Raw genomic sequence first — 13,804 nt, forward strand, 5'->3', positions numbered from 1 at the left:
CTCTAGCAAGGACAACAGCTTCCCTAGCCTAACCCTATGGACAGTGAGGAATTCACCTAAAAGAGTTTGTGCATAGTCTCAGAGAAGAGAACCCGTATGCACCTAAAAGAACCAGTATGGAGGACAGGAGCACTGGCAAAGTGTGTGTGCTGGAGCACCACAACTAGACTGGTGTGTCACAGTAGTATGGAGAAAATTGCTGTGGGCTGGTACTGGCTGATCAGGCCCCTTTGCCTGCTCACTCTCGCACACAGGAAATTCTGCTCTCATACTTCCCAGCACAATCAGCTAATTAGTGTGAGTTTGTTATTTTAATGTAGTTTATTCATATGTGACAGCTAGTAAAGGAGGGGTGAGAGAAGGTGGGGGGAGAGAGGAAGAAGGTAAGGTCTTAACTTCAAGGTCATGGAGAATCTTGAACTAAATGGTCTCTATCAGAGTCACTTGCATGATTATTGCACCAACAATTAACAAGGTTCAATCCCAAGTAAAAGCAAAATAATTATTCTAAAGCAGATGCATTGTCTCATTTCTCTCTTTATTTTGATACCTCTGAGAGATGCCCAGACTAAGCAGGGTTAAAGGACGGAAGGCTGCAATGGGCACACAGCCTGGCTCTTCCCCCAGAGCACAGCCAAGGCAGACCCTGCCCTGCATTCCAGGGCTCAGGAAGAGCACTCAATAAAACACTTGCTGGTCACACATGCCACCAGAGTTACTGTGGGGATATGGTTGGAGGTGGAGGTCCCTCCGAAATAGGGTCTTGGATTTTACATTGTGCTGAAAGAGGAGCCAGTCACACGTAGAGCGAACATAACATGTCTCCAGACCTCAGATGATGAGGACGGGTTCCTCGGCTGCACAGGACTCCCTCGTGGCAGCTCAGCTCACACCTCCCTGTCACCAGCACAGAGGTGCTGCTCCACAGAAGCACAGTGAGATTAATCAGACCCCCTACAATGCACCCAGAAGCCACTGTGACAGCCCCTAATCCCGTAACATGACAGCCCAATACAAACAGACTGAAACTTTAGACCTGCTGTCCAACAGCCAGAGAGTGGCTGCTTAGCGTAAACTCCTGACAGCTTCAGACACGCTTCCCTGTCAAGGACTGCAAGAAAAATAACCCCCCGACAAATATATCAGCCCCCCACACAAAGGGAGGCAAAATGTACTCCTCCACTTTCCAAACGCACCCCCCGGCACTAACACCTACGTGCAATCATGCTTTCAGAAGGGAAAGCACACGATGCTCCCAAACACGTACCTCCCCATCTAGAAATTACAGCTGTTCAAAGAGCTGTGTGTATGCGCTGGCACACTCCGTAAACACAGTCCTACATGTACAGGTTAAGAAGTCCCATCTCCCCAAAATACATTCCTGTGCCTTCCCCCACGCATTCCTTTTTTCACACATTCCCCAACACAAGCCTGCAGCCCTCGCACATACACATGGGTACAGGCAGATGCCCATAAAGCTGCAAGTCTTTATTTGCTGGCACCTTCCCTTCCAATTCGTTCCCACTATTTAGGGCACAAAGTGAAGGCTGATCCTATGTCCAACTGGTACCACAGAGGGAATCTCAGGAGGCTGCTGTGAGCTCCAAGTGGAGCCTGGCCAGGACACCTACAGCTCATGCCTGTGGGCTCAGGCCAAGGCCAGGAGAACTCCGCTGGCTGCAGGTGGCTGGGACGGAGCCTCCACGCGGTGCCTGCCCGGGGCCAGGGCACTGGGTCAGTGTGGAATCACCAGCCTCTGTCCCAAACACTGCCTGGTGATTCCCTGTCCGTGTTCTCACGATAGCCAGCCCTACTTAACTGGTGAGATCAGCACCGCTCGCAGCTGGAGATAACTGGGAGGCAGACGTTCGGCAGCCCAAATCCTCACTGCCCTACCCCTTTCTGCCAGGAAGGCAGATCCCATTATTCTGGTCTGGAGGTGAGCAGCCAAGTGTGTGCACCAGCTGGCAAATGAATATATAAATATTTATTCAAAGGAAAAGAGGAACAGACGTTCCTGAGGCTGCACTTGCCGCGTATGCAGCAATTCCAGGGAGCCTGCAACTTGTCTTCCATTCCTGCTCTGCCTCCTTCCATCTCACACACCCTGGCTTTGCCCCTCTACCTCTCCAGCTTCTGCCCCCCAGCTCCTCCCCTGGCATCTTTCCTTTCCCTTCTTTTATTTGGGATTTTCTCTTTAACATTTTGAGAATCTTTTCCTAAAGTTTAAGCTAAAAATAAAGCAAGTTCTGAAAACATGCCACTTCCCTGATCTATAGAATTAACCCTCCCAGAGACCTTCCTGGAATGGGATTTGCTCTGAAATACCAGGGTTCTATATCTCACCTATTCCAATACAGGTGGAAATCAGAACTTCCAGCTTCTCCTGCCAACCTTGCAACCACCTCTCTCCAAGTCTGGACACATTTTATCTTTTCATTCCCTTACTTCCTTGTCTATGGAATGGAAGGGACATTCTTGTTTCCTTCTTTTAGGCTGTCAAGTGCACGAGCAGAAGGGAAATCCTTCTTACAGAGAAATGCTGAACATGAGCCTCAGGTTGGAGGGGACCAGAGCACCTGTGTTTCATTCTCTCAGGCAGAGGGAGAGAAGCTGAGCGGCTGGATGAGGGATCTCTGTATCTGCCCAAGGTCGGGACTGCCAGATCCCAGAAGCCAGGCAGAGGCACCCTGCCCCCAGGCCGAGCTCCCCACCCCAAATCACTGTTTAAAGATTCCAGGCTAAGTAAACATCCCCCTTCATTTTCTTCGTCTAAATAGAAATGTTTTGATTTCACATCAATCTAAGGAAGCCATTTATAACCTGATCCTGTCACACGGACTTTTCATCTCTGCCCAGGACAAACTCTCCCACAAGCTCTATTTACACTGAGCACTTCCTCTGAAAACAATGCCACCGGGAGTTTACTCCTCTTTCCCCCTCTCCACACCCTTCGAGGAGACACAGGCTCTTCCCCCCTCTGTACCCATCGCCGTGGCATCTTGATGGCAATCCTCGCTTTGAAGGAAAGGTAGATCTTGCTGCAACCAGGGCTGGCAGAGAGGTGCACATAGCTCACCTGGCCATTTCGCTGCCCTGTCAGCCCAGGCTGCTGCCCCTGCTTCAGCCCCTGCCCTGGGTGCCCATGTGCTGCCAGCACCTCACGTGCAGACCCTGGCTCCCTCCCTCCCTGCAGCAGCACTGGCTCACCCACCGCCTCCACAGCGCTGCGAGCTGGGCACGGCTCAGGCTGCCTCCCCCGAGGGAGAAAACGGGCTGTGGGGGACACACGGCGTGCAGAACAGAAGGATCTGCAGCCTGCACAGAAACGGGCCATCCCAGCCAAGGGGCAAACTGCTACACAGATAAGTCCAGCTTTGCAGGGAGAGGAGGGGAGAGCCCAAGCCTGGCTTTAGCGTGGGGTTAATGAAAACACACCCTGGCAGAGGGGAGGAAGGATCCCAGCTGGTAAAAAGGGTGTATGGGAGCTGGGTGAACCAGCTGGCATGGGTGGAGGGTAACAGCAGGAGCTTACTGCTGTGGGAAGAGCCAGGGTGCAGGGCAGACCCCTGCCCCTGGGGCAGGAGGGCCCATTCTGGGGGGAGAGGGTGCTGGCTGGGGAGGGACAGCGTTGTCACTTCAGAAGGCCGGGTACGTCGAACAGATGGAGCTTTCATATTCCTATTGAAGAGTTTTAAGCCCAGCTGAGCAGCTCCGTTCAGGAGGGAGGTCCCACTGCCAGCTTTCCAGGAGCTGCAAGCTCTCATTCGATTAATTATTAACAGCATTATTTGGGGCGGGGAGGGGGAAGAAAGGAGGGCTGACATGCATGCACAGTCCTTTTCTTTTTTAACCACTGTGGTGCAAACCTGACTCGAGAGACTCCAGTCTGCCCAGCAGTCCCAAACAGGGAGGGCAGCACGGCTCGCTGGGGTGGGAGGTGAGGATGCTGCACACTGGAGCCTCTTCACACTTGAGCTGCAGTCCCTAAAATGGAGCCAAAGCTTCACAGCAGAAGGCAGTGGAGCATTGGGAACATGCTTCTCAGGAGCAATGCCCTGGCACTGCCCAGCCACATGCTGGGAGGAGGCAGGGAAGGCAGCCAAGTGCTCAGCCCCTACCAGAAAACACTTTTCCTCCAGCATGAAGACCTGTGTATTATCCCAGGCAGGGCCAGGGCAAAGGCAGAACATCCCAGGCATGGCCCACAGTGTCTGAGAGTGGATTTAGTGCGTATTCCCCCCTCTTCAGTTTATCAATAAAACATTTTATTGCTTTTAGCCCAGGAAATGACCTTGGATTAGTGGATGCTGTCTGTTCTGGCTGACCTTGGGGAGTTCACAAAGGCTCTTTAACAACGTCCTCTGCCCTGGAAGCATGGATCCCGCCTGCGTGTGTCTGCAAGGAGCTGGGGAAAGCCCTCGGTGCGAGAGTCAGACGTGACAGGCTCCAGCTCAGCACTGGGCAGGCAGGAGAAGGAGAATCAAAGACGTGGGAGGAGAAACGAAGTGAGCAGCCAGGGTGTCCTTACCCAAGAGCTGCCAGCTTCACTCCCTGCTTTCCCACAGCCATGAGGGCTCTCCCCACACACCCCAACCATAAACCGGGGAGGAAAGGCTGGGGACTCTGCTCTGGTCCCCACAGCCAGTGCCTGCCAGAGCAGCCTGCCTGCAGTCCTCACTGCTTCACTTTCTCCTGCCCACCACACTGGCATTTACAGACCCACAAGGGTCTACTTTTCTCCCTGTTTGCAGCTCCTGGAGAGCAGAACCCTGGTTCAGCCCTGGCCCAAAAGGGCACAGAGCAGTGCTAGTTCCCTTCAGCAAGCCCATATGCTTCCCTTTGCTCAGCCTTCTCAGCTGCAGAGTTCAGCTGTGATTTCCCGGTGACAGCGCAGGGCAGGCACTGGGCAGTGAGTGTCAGGATGCCCTGAGAGCAGTGGAAGCCACGGGCTCCAGAAATCCTGTGCCCTGCACTGGGGCTGCCAGCAGGTTGGGCTGCTCCTGTTTCTCACCTGGCCATTTGCTCCCGTGCTGATGATGGGGTTTCTCTGGGAGAAGAGGTTAAGAACACAGGGAGCCCCTCCTTCACCCAAACAGAAAACAGCCACAGCATCTCTGAGCAGTGCGTGTTTTCTGTGCAGGAGTGTAATTCTGAAAGGAGGGAATGGGACAGGAGAAACCAAGAGGAATTTCCCTCCTCAGGGGAACAGACACTACAAGCGAAGAGCAGTGAGTGCTAAGCTGTAAGTCAGGCCCAGGTCCCTGCATGCCACAGGGCACAAAGAGCCCACCCCCTTAGGCCACCCCCTCACTGCCCTCTCCTGTCAACAGAAAAGACTCCCTTTTTAGCCATGTCCTCTCCCAGTGTCCCCTGGTATTGGACACAGAAGGTCCCCATCCTCTCCTGCAAGCACCTCAGCCCTCCCAGTGCTGCCCACAGAGAGAACCCCTCCTGGCGTGGCAGACAGGCAGGCAGGACCCCCTCCCCAGTGCCTGCTCCCCACCCCAGGTGCCTGTCTCCTCCGGTCGCATCCTCCTGAAGAGCAAGCCCTAAAGTGTTAACGGCGATTGGTGAAATGGCACAGCAGATTGCTACAATAAATAATTTACTGATATTTATAAATATTCAAATCAGCAAGCTTCAGAAATTGAAAGGGGGGGGACTCAGTTGACGGGGAGGAGGGATGTTTAGGGAGGGGAGGGGGGGGTCTGACATTAATTCCCAGGCTCTCCAAATTCACTCGAGAACTGTTTCTCATTTCAAACAAATATTAAATCTTTTGGTGTCAAGCCTCCAAAAATAAAATATCAAAGAGAAAGTCACCACCCCCTTGGTGGCCGATGCCTTGTCTGCCACGGCTCTGGGTGCCCTGGGTGGCCCTGTCCTCTGGAACAGCCACTTGCTGGGGGAATGGTGGCAGCCTGCACTGGCCAGGTGTGGGCTCTGGCAGGGGCTAGCACACCCCCACCTGTAATGCAGCCCACCACAGCACCAACCACCAGCCAAGACAGGAATTCCCATTACTCTTATCTACAAGCCCCTGCCTTCATCTTCCAGGAGGTTTTCCAAATCCCACTGGGAAGAAAGGGCTGCACGTTGGTGCAATGAAGATGGGAGTCAGGACTCTCGGCTCCACTTGGGAACATGGCTTTGTGACAGAAAGGGAACAGGAGGTCAGGCCTTCACTCCTTGCCTTTGGAATAGAATTTGGTTTTGGTGATTCAAGTTGGGGATTAAGAGCCAGAAATGCTGGCTTCCAGCCTGGTTTCCAAACACAGTGTAGCTGTCAGTCTCCCCAGCTTTCTGTGCCTTAAGTTTCCCCATGCAGGGGAGGGGAGTGAGGACAATTACCCACCAGTGAGCCTTACCCAGTGCTTTGGGGTCTCTGTATCAACACTCTGTGTCACTCTGCTGGATCGTTACAGAGTCTTTTCCACCTCTGAACATCCTGCTGACCCCTTAGATGGCCAAGGGAGATGATCCCATGTTTTCCCCTGGACCACCCCATTGGTAACACAAGGCTCCAGCATGGGGTGAACTTCCCCCAGATGAGTAATGGCTTTTCTAATGCACGGGCAGGCTGTCAGCTTCCCTACTCCCAGTGTTTTATGGGTTTAACTGAACGGCTCTGAACTCCCTAGTAAGAAATAAAGTTATCCCTCAGCGTCCCTTCTAAACATTTCACTCAGTGCAAACGGTGTTTAAGAAAAATGAGGACATATTTCTTCTTAAGGATGCAGTATCCCCCTTCAGAGGCCTAATTTATGCCATATATCACTGGCCAGGGAGAGAAAGGCAGTGCAGACCTCACACTAGGAGTGAGCTGGCCCTAGCACAGCCGCTGCTGCTGCAATGGTGCAATGGGCTGCAACTCAAAAAGTCCTCCAGAGTCCGCAGAGTCCCTGCTGAAGAGCCGAGCTGGCTGGCAGGCAGCAGAGCAGGATGGACACCTTCAAATGCTCAGCACTGTGCTGCCTCCTGGGCTGCATCCTGCTGCAAGCACCTCCTCACCTGCCCCTCGCAGCCCAGGGCAGTGGCCTTGTCCCCTTGGTGGCTGAACGGGGACAGCCTCCTGGCCCCTCTGCCTCTCCCCCCGGGCTCCTCTGACACTCCTTTCCCACCCACCAGCTCTTCACAGGCATTTGGCACAGCTGCTGGGGAAAGTGGTTCAACTTCGAGCAAGGACGGGACTAATCCTTCCTCACAGCTCTTTAGTAACGCACGTCTGAACCTTTTCCTAGGCAGATCTCAAAAATTACTCTAAATGCGCTTTGATCTTGTCTACCCCCAGCTTCTTCACTGAGAGAGCCACTCAGGGTCTGCTTCTCCCTTGAGTGCCAAGGCAAAGCTCCTCATCTCTGCTCTTGCCTCTGCCTTGCTCTGCATTCGTGTGCCCTGGAACCTCCGAAGGACAAGAAAAGAATGCCTTTCTTTTCTGCATACAAGTGACACAGGAAGCTCTTACAATTAACAAAAGGAGCGTAAAGAAGAGGGGAAAAAAGTGGGGAACAAAGTCAGGAATTCTGATTCTGCTCCCTGCTCTGCTACTGTTCCTTCTCTTTGGGCAAAGGACATCATGCTCCCCTTCTGCCCTGGCTGCCCTTCATGGATCACCCATAGGGAAAGGATTTCTTGCCCAGCTTAGCAGACCCAGTGCCTTTGCAATTTAGGTACTCTTGCAAATCGAGTAACAGCAAAGGAAAAGCACTGATAGAGGACAGATTGAAGCTCAAAAGTCCCTTGTGTCCTGCAGCAAACTTCCTAGTTCATTTGTCAATGCAGGATCTTTGATAAGACATTTCAACAGTTTCCTTCCTATGAAAACCTGCTCTCAGTGCTTCAGACCTATGCAGTGAGCAGGGTTTTGGGCTCCCCAGGCTGAGCAGTGGCTCCCTGGGAGTCTTCTGTCCTCACAGTCTTTCTTTCAGATAACATAAAGCCAAGAGGATCAGCTTTTCTGATCTAGTTTCTCTTCCCTGTCTTATTTATTTGTTATTAATTTTTTAGTCTGGTTAAAAGGTTTACTATCCAGAGGAGCATAAGTAGCCTCACTCAGCCTAAGTAAGTCTATAAATCAAGCAGAACTGCTAACATCTACATCACAATCCTGCCATCAATCTCCCCACAGGTTGTGAAGAAAACCAAGGGGAAAAAGACATGAAAGGGAGAGTGAAGAGTAATAGCTCATCACCCTCAGGTCCCTGCAGGCTCCCTGTGGCCCTTAGAAAACTCCCTGTGAAGCCAGATGTGTTGTCGGGGCAACTGAATGCAAACACAGTGCCTAACTTCACCTCCCCATAGCCCAGAAGCACAGAGCCAGGAGAACACGGTGGATGCAGAGAGGGAGGGAAGGGGTGGTGGAAGCAGAGGGCTGGGAAAGCCTCTGGGGCAAAGCCTGCTACCTCATGCGGGAGCCAGCTCCCAAGGAATGAAGATGAGGCCAAGGCATGAGCCTCTTGGAAACCCTGCACAGACCCCTCTCTGAAGACCAAAGGTGTCAAGGCACGGGGTGCAGGGAAAACCGAGGTGTGACCAAGAGGACACCAGACCTGGCAGCAAATACCTGACACTGGGGAAACAAAAAGGACCAGGGAGAGACAACAGATCTCTTAAAGGACAGATTCAGAAGGGAATTGCTCAAAGTTTCATCAGTTCCTCTTGGTAACTGTCTTTAATGAGTGATTTTACAGAGAACCCCAATCACCAAGACCCAAGTCAGGGGACAGCAGCTCCCTGGTGTCAGGCTGGGCTCATCCCTAACCGAGGGCAGGGGTTAAATGAGCCAGCTCCTAAAATAGGGTCCCTCTGACCCTTTGGTAGTTGGTCGGCAGTTTAAGAGCAATTTGCAATCCCTTTCAGCACTATTAAGCTCAGACCTAACAAAGAATGCAGACTGCTAATTAACTGCAGTGGGAAGTCGGGAGCTAAATAGGAGTTGGGAGTGTGAATGCTTGTTGCACCACTAAGAAATGCAGGGCCAGAGAAAGTTCATTACTGTGGTCTTTCAAGGTCCTGCAAAGTAAATCAGTGTGTCAGCCTGCAGGAGGTGAGTGAAACCTCAGCAAGGGCTGCATACAAAGAGCAAACCAGAGCAGCTCAGCCTTCCCGCTCATGTTGTGCCCTCTCCACAGCCCCTGGCTGCTGCCTGAGCTGTGTGTGAGTGGGTAACTGCTCTGGGCTGGCTGTGCAAAGGGGACACTCAGTGCCCTGAGAGGTTTCTGTGATCCCCAAGCGGGGCTGAACTCTTTTGTGAATCCAGAGCAGGTACCCATTACACACCGTACTGGGAGCTCAAGGGCTCTCTGAACCCCTGAAGATGTCTGCGACCTGCAAATACTGTGCAGTGTGGTTAGGAGAAATGATGCTTCCATCCTGCTGGAAGGAATGATCAGGCCAGAGGAGAAAGAGCTCTGGTGTGAAAGCAGTGGGTCATGCCTCAGTTGTTAACTCAGCAGTCCTGTCAGAGCGGCACGGGAGAGCAACCCCATGGCTGGGCCATGTGGGCACTCACCCCATGATTCCCAGTGCTCACACCACTCTAATTCCATGTCTCGCTTTTTGTTGCTCTTCCTTCTGGTCATTAGGGCTCATCTTCTTATCTCCTACGTCCTTGTGAGCCCATCCATGTGCCTGTGCTATCACTGACTGCAAACACCCCTCCGTGGGAACACACACGTGTATAGAAACGTGGCCGTGCAGGTACACTATCACATGCACAGGCACACACGACCCTGCACACAAACACACACAACTGTATGCACACGCTAACGCACACCAGCCTGTGTAGCTGTGACTGTGCAGGTGCCACATCTGCACACACATACCTGTACGTACAGACACAGCACCTGCACACCCTGCACGCATCTGGCTCCGCTCAGCCCCACACACGCAGCCAGCACCCCACAGAGCCCAGAGCACCCCACAGAGCCCAGAGCACCCCACAGAGCCCACAGCAGCCACACGTGCAGCCAGCACAGGCAGCATGAGCAGAGCACCGCGTGCACTCACACCACGCACACGCGCCGCGTGAGCCCGCACGCCAGATGCACTTTGTTCTGCAGCTTGGAGTGAGAAGACAGTGGACTCCCAGCTGCACCCTGCAGCCAGACTTGCAGCAGGGACAGGCACGTTCCCCATCCCACCAAAGAGCCCCTCTGTACCCCCAGCCCATCTGCACCTCACACCTTAAGGCAAACAGAGCACCGGGGAATGTCTCATGGAGCTGACGTCCCAGCAGAGTGTGTGTGCCGGGCAGGGGACTTCTCCCTCTCTCTCCCTCTCTCTCTTCCACTCGCATCTTTTCATGAACTCTATTTCTCTTTCCTTTCTGAAAACAACTGAGCTGTAAATACTGTTTAACCTTCTTCCCCCCTTCCCCCTCCCCTCCGCACTATAAAAACACAAATATGCCATAACTCAGCTGGCTCAGCCGCCGCGCCTCCAACATGCCCTGCTCCAGGCCTCTCAGGAAGGTCATAACAAACGACTTTCCGATTCAGTGCTCCTGAAATAATTTTGTGTATTAAAACCTGAATCTGCACTTTCTGGACCGAAAGCCTCTCTTAATTATGGCAAGCGTCCTTGGGATGGACAGTGATCCTTCACTACAGCACTGCTAACCAACCGGAGAGGCAGTGGCTCTGGCTCCCCACCACCACCTCCTCCCGCTGCCCCCTCCCACCACCACCCAACCCACAGCCCCCCTTGCTCCCTCGCCCCCCCGCCTTCCCTTTGCCCAATCTGTTTTCAAAGTGTGTCTGTCCTTTATTAAATTGTTTTCTTTTCCACATTATCAGTTGCCATGGAGACCTCATCTCTCGGATTATTTGAATTTCATTATATCTATTGATTTGGGAGCATTTCATCTTTTTTATTGTTTTTCTGTCAATTTTCAAAACGAATAACCATCTAATTTGCGTCAGTGCTGATTATGTTTGTCCCTCAATAGAGGTCGGCAGCTGCGTCGGGGAAACAAATCAATGGGAAACCATCATAAACCTCCCCAGTACAATCTCCAGGATATGTGGGTGACATTCCACGCCTGCGAGAAACACTCATCATATCCAAACTTCTTTCTTTCTTTTCTTTTTTCTTCTCCCCTTCTTTTTTTTTTTTTCTTTTCCCCCTCACAGATAGCTCTGCTGGTCAGTGGCAGGTACCATTTAAAATCATATTTATTTTACCCACAGACGTGTACAATTTTGGACACATCACATTTTCGGACAGGGAGGGGACAAGGGTAAGAGAAGTGCGAAGGAATATTTTCTTTTTGTAGGAAAGAATGGAAGAAAAGAATGATGAGGGAAAGAAAAAGAGGAAAAGTAGATGGGGATTGCAAATTGCTTACTATGTTTTTTTTTTTTAAATAATTTATGCAATTTTAAGCATTTATGTATAAATTTTTTAATAAGCCACCCTGGAGCAAAATAGCCATTAACATCCCAACGTCCTTCTGTCCAATGGGCTCTTGTGCAGGATCAATTTCCGAGAGTACTTTCCTTTTTTTTTATGACATGATAAAATGCTTTTAAAGCAACTTACACAAATATGGAAATTTTTCCCCTCCTCTTTTTTTGCCTCTCTCTCTCTCTTTTTTTCTTTTTTTTTTTTTTTATAACAGTCTCTACTTATTCACCAGGGAGAGCAAGTGAGTGAGAGTGTGTGTGTGTGTGTGTGTGCTGGGGAGGGCAGTTGGCAGAAGGATAGACCCAGCCCTAACTGGAATGGACCTGCCTGTCCTTCTAACAAGGGCATAAACTTTCATTAGCGATGCACACAGTCAAAGGCAATTTAGGGAAACGCGCTGTACAGAAAAGGAAAACCTCAGCGTTTTTACTCGGTGGCTCCTTGGCTCCGTCCAGGGGGCTCTATCCTTGAGCTCTGCTTGTGCTCTCCAACCAAAGTGACCCCATGGCCACGGGGGAGGCGGGAGGGAGCCGGGGAGGGCTGGGGCTGCTCTGGGGCTGCACCCGGCCGTGCCAGCAGCCTGCGCGCCCCGGGCTGCGCCAGGCAAGCCAGTCAATATTAATGTCTTGCTGGAACACACTGGTCCTGCAAGAGGCTCAGAGGTATCTGCTGCTCTGCCCACTGCAGAGCTTCCCGCTCCAAGGGGCTAGTCCTCCCCAAAGGTCTCTATTTTGGGATTCTGCACACTGACAAGGAGCTCGCAGCCACTTGATGCCCCTTTGGGGCATTAGTTACAAGCCAGCTCTGCCCAGACCAGACAGATGTGTCGCTGCTGCTCCTGTTTCCACAGGATATACAGACTAGTTATTTTTGCAGCTGGGACATGTTTGGCCTCACACAGGAACCTGGAAAATGCCATTCCTAAAGGGACGGCTCCTGCCACTGGCCCCACGAGCAGGCACAGCTCTGCAGAGGACGCACAACGAGCGCACGGCTGGAGGGAGGACAGCCCCACATGAGGGGCTTGGTGGGGTCTGAAAGTCATGACCACGTATTGGAAATTAAACAAAACTATCTCTGCAGCTAGCATTCTCTTGGCCCTTTGGCTTTGAGTTGAAGTTTATGCACCCTAAGCCAGCTATACGTTATTCACGCCCAAGCGTGGGAATCCTTGTACATGTCCCTATGATTTGCTCCAACACGAAGTCCTGACAGCAGTTTCTGTACAAGAGCAGATTTCTTTATCTTTTTGTACTACGTACATCCAGAGATAATACACACCTATGCATTTAATCCTACTAACAGCAGCTCTGCACATTACTGGTACCTTTCACCATCCCTGCGCTCTCCCAGCCCTGTGCAGCCCCAGTGCAGGCTCAGCCCCTGCAGTGCTGGCTGGCACACAGCTGGGCATGCACTTGCCCCATCTGCCATGTTTGTGCGTATTTGAACTAAGGCAGAGGGTAAAAAAAAAATAAAAATTCCAGGGGCAGCCAATGCTCAGCTGGAAAAACACAAAGTGCCGAGAACAGCAAACCCAATCAATAACAATCACAACCCCAGCAGTGGGTGAGGAAAGCATGAACTGTTTTGGCCTGCTCCCTGCATGCTCACCCACTTGGGAAAACACACACTCCCCAGAGGCCCATGATTTCATCCCCTCCCACTCCACCCTACACTCATCCTCACCAAAAAGCTTTATGGAGTGCAAGTCCCCCAGGCTCCTGTTCTAGCCAGAAACTTAGCAAAGAGGAGGGAGGGGCCCTGTGCAGAGAAACTGGATCCCCGGGAATGAGGTAGCACCTGAGGAAGGGTCTTTCTCCCAGCAAAGTGCTCCTTACACCCCACACCCTCCTAACCTCTCCTCCCCTCCAAAGTTTTGCCCTTTGTGCCCCCCTTGCCATCCCAGTTGCTGGCCTTGGCCTTAGGGAGCTCTTCTTCTCCTGTCTTCTTTCCTCAAGTTCCCAGCACCATTCCACCTTTCTCCTTCCCAGCATCTGCTGCCAAAGCTCTTGTGCCCCAGTCTGCGCCCCCACACCCTCTTTGCACCTCTCTACCCTCATTCCCTGTGGGCCCAACAGCCAGGTCTGGCAGAAAAAGCTGAGCTTCCCCAAGGACCAGCCCTGCGAGGGACTGGTGACCAGCCTGGGGAGGGGGAACATGGAATTCTGTCACGGAGAACATGGGAGCTCTCCCTTCTCCTGGTCTCACATCACTTCTCACTCAGACTGTACAGATTTGGGGGATTTCACTGTAGCAGCAGAGGTCAGCAGGAGTTGAAGGTTTTCAGATCATATATATCACTCTATATGGTCTTGTCTATAGTGAGTGCTAAATATAGCCAAGCCAAACCTGGAGGTGACTTCAGTGCTGTGGTGCGGGGACAGCAGCCACT

At 52.0% G+C, this 13,804-nt stretch overlaps 1 protein-coding gene across 50 annotated transcripts in view; it reads right to left on the reverse strand.

Moving 5' to 3' along the window:
* CASZ1 (castor zinc finger 1) overlaps positions 1-13,804 on the reverse strand; it is a 269,195-nt gene that overhangs the window by 46,794 nt on the left and 208,597 nt on the right. The window lies entirely within an intron of this gene.

This window comes from Passer domesticus, chromosome 22 (assembly GCF_036417665.1).
Source record: "Passer domesticus isolate bPasDom1 chromosome 22, bPasDom1.hap1, whole genome shotgun sequence".
NCBI lineage: Eukaryota > Metazoa > Chordata > Aves > Passeriformes > Passeridae > Passer > Passer domesticus.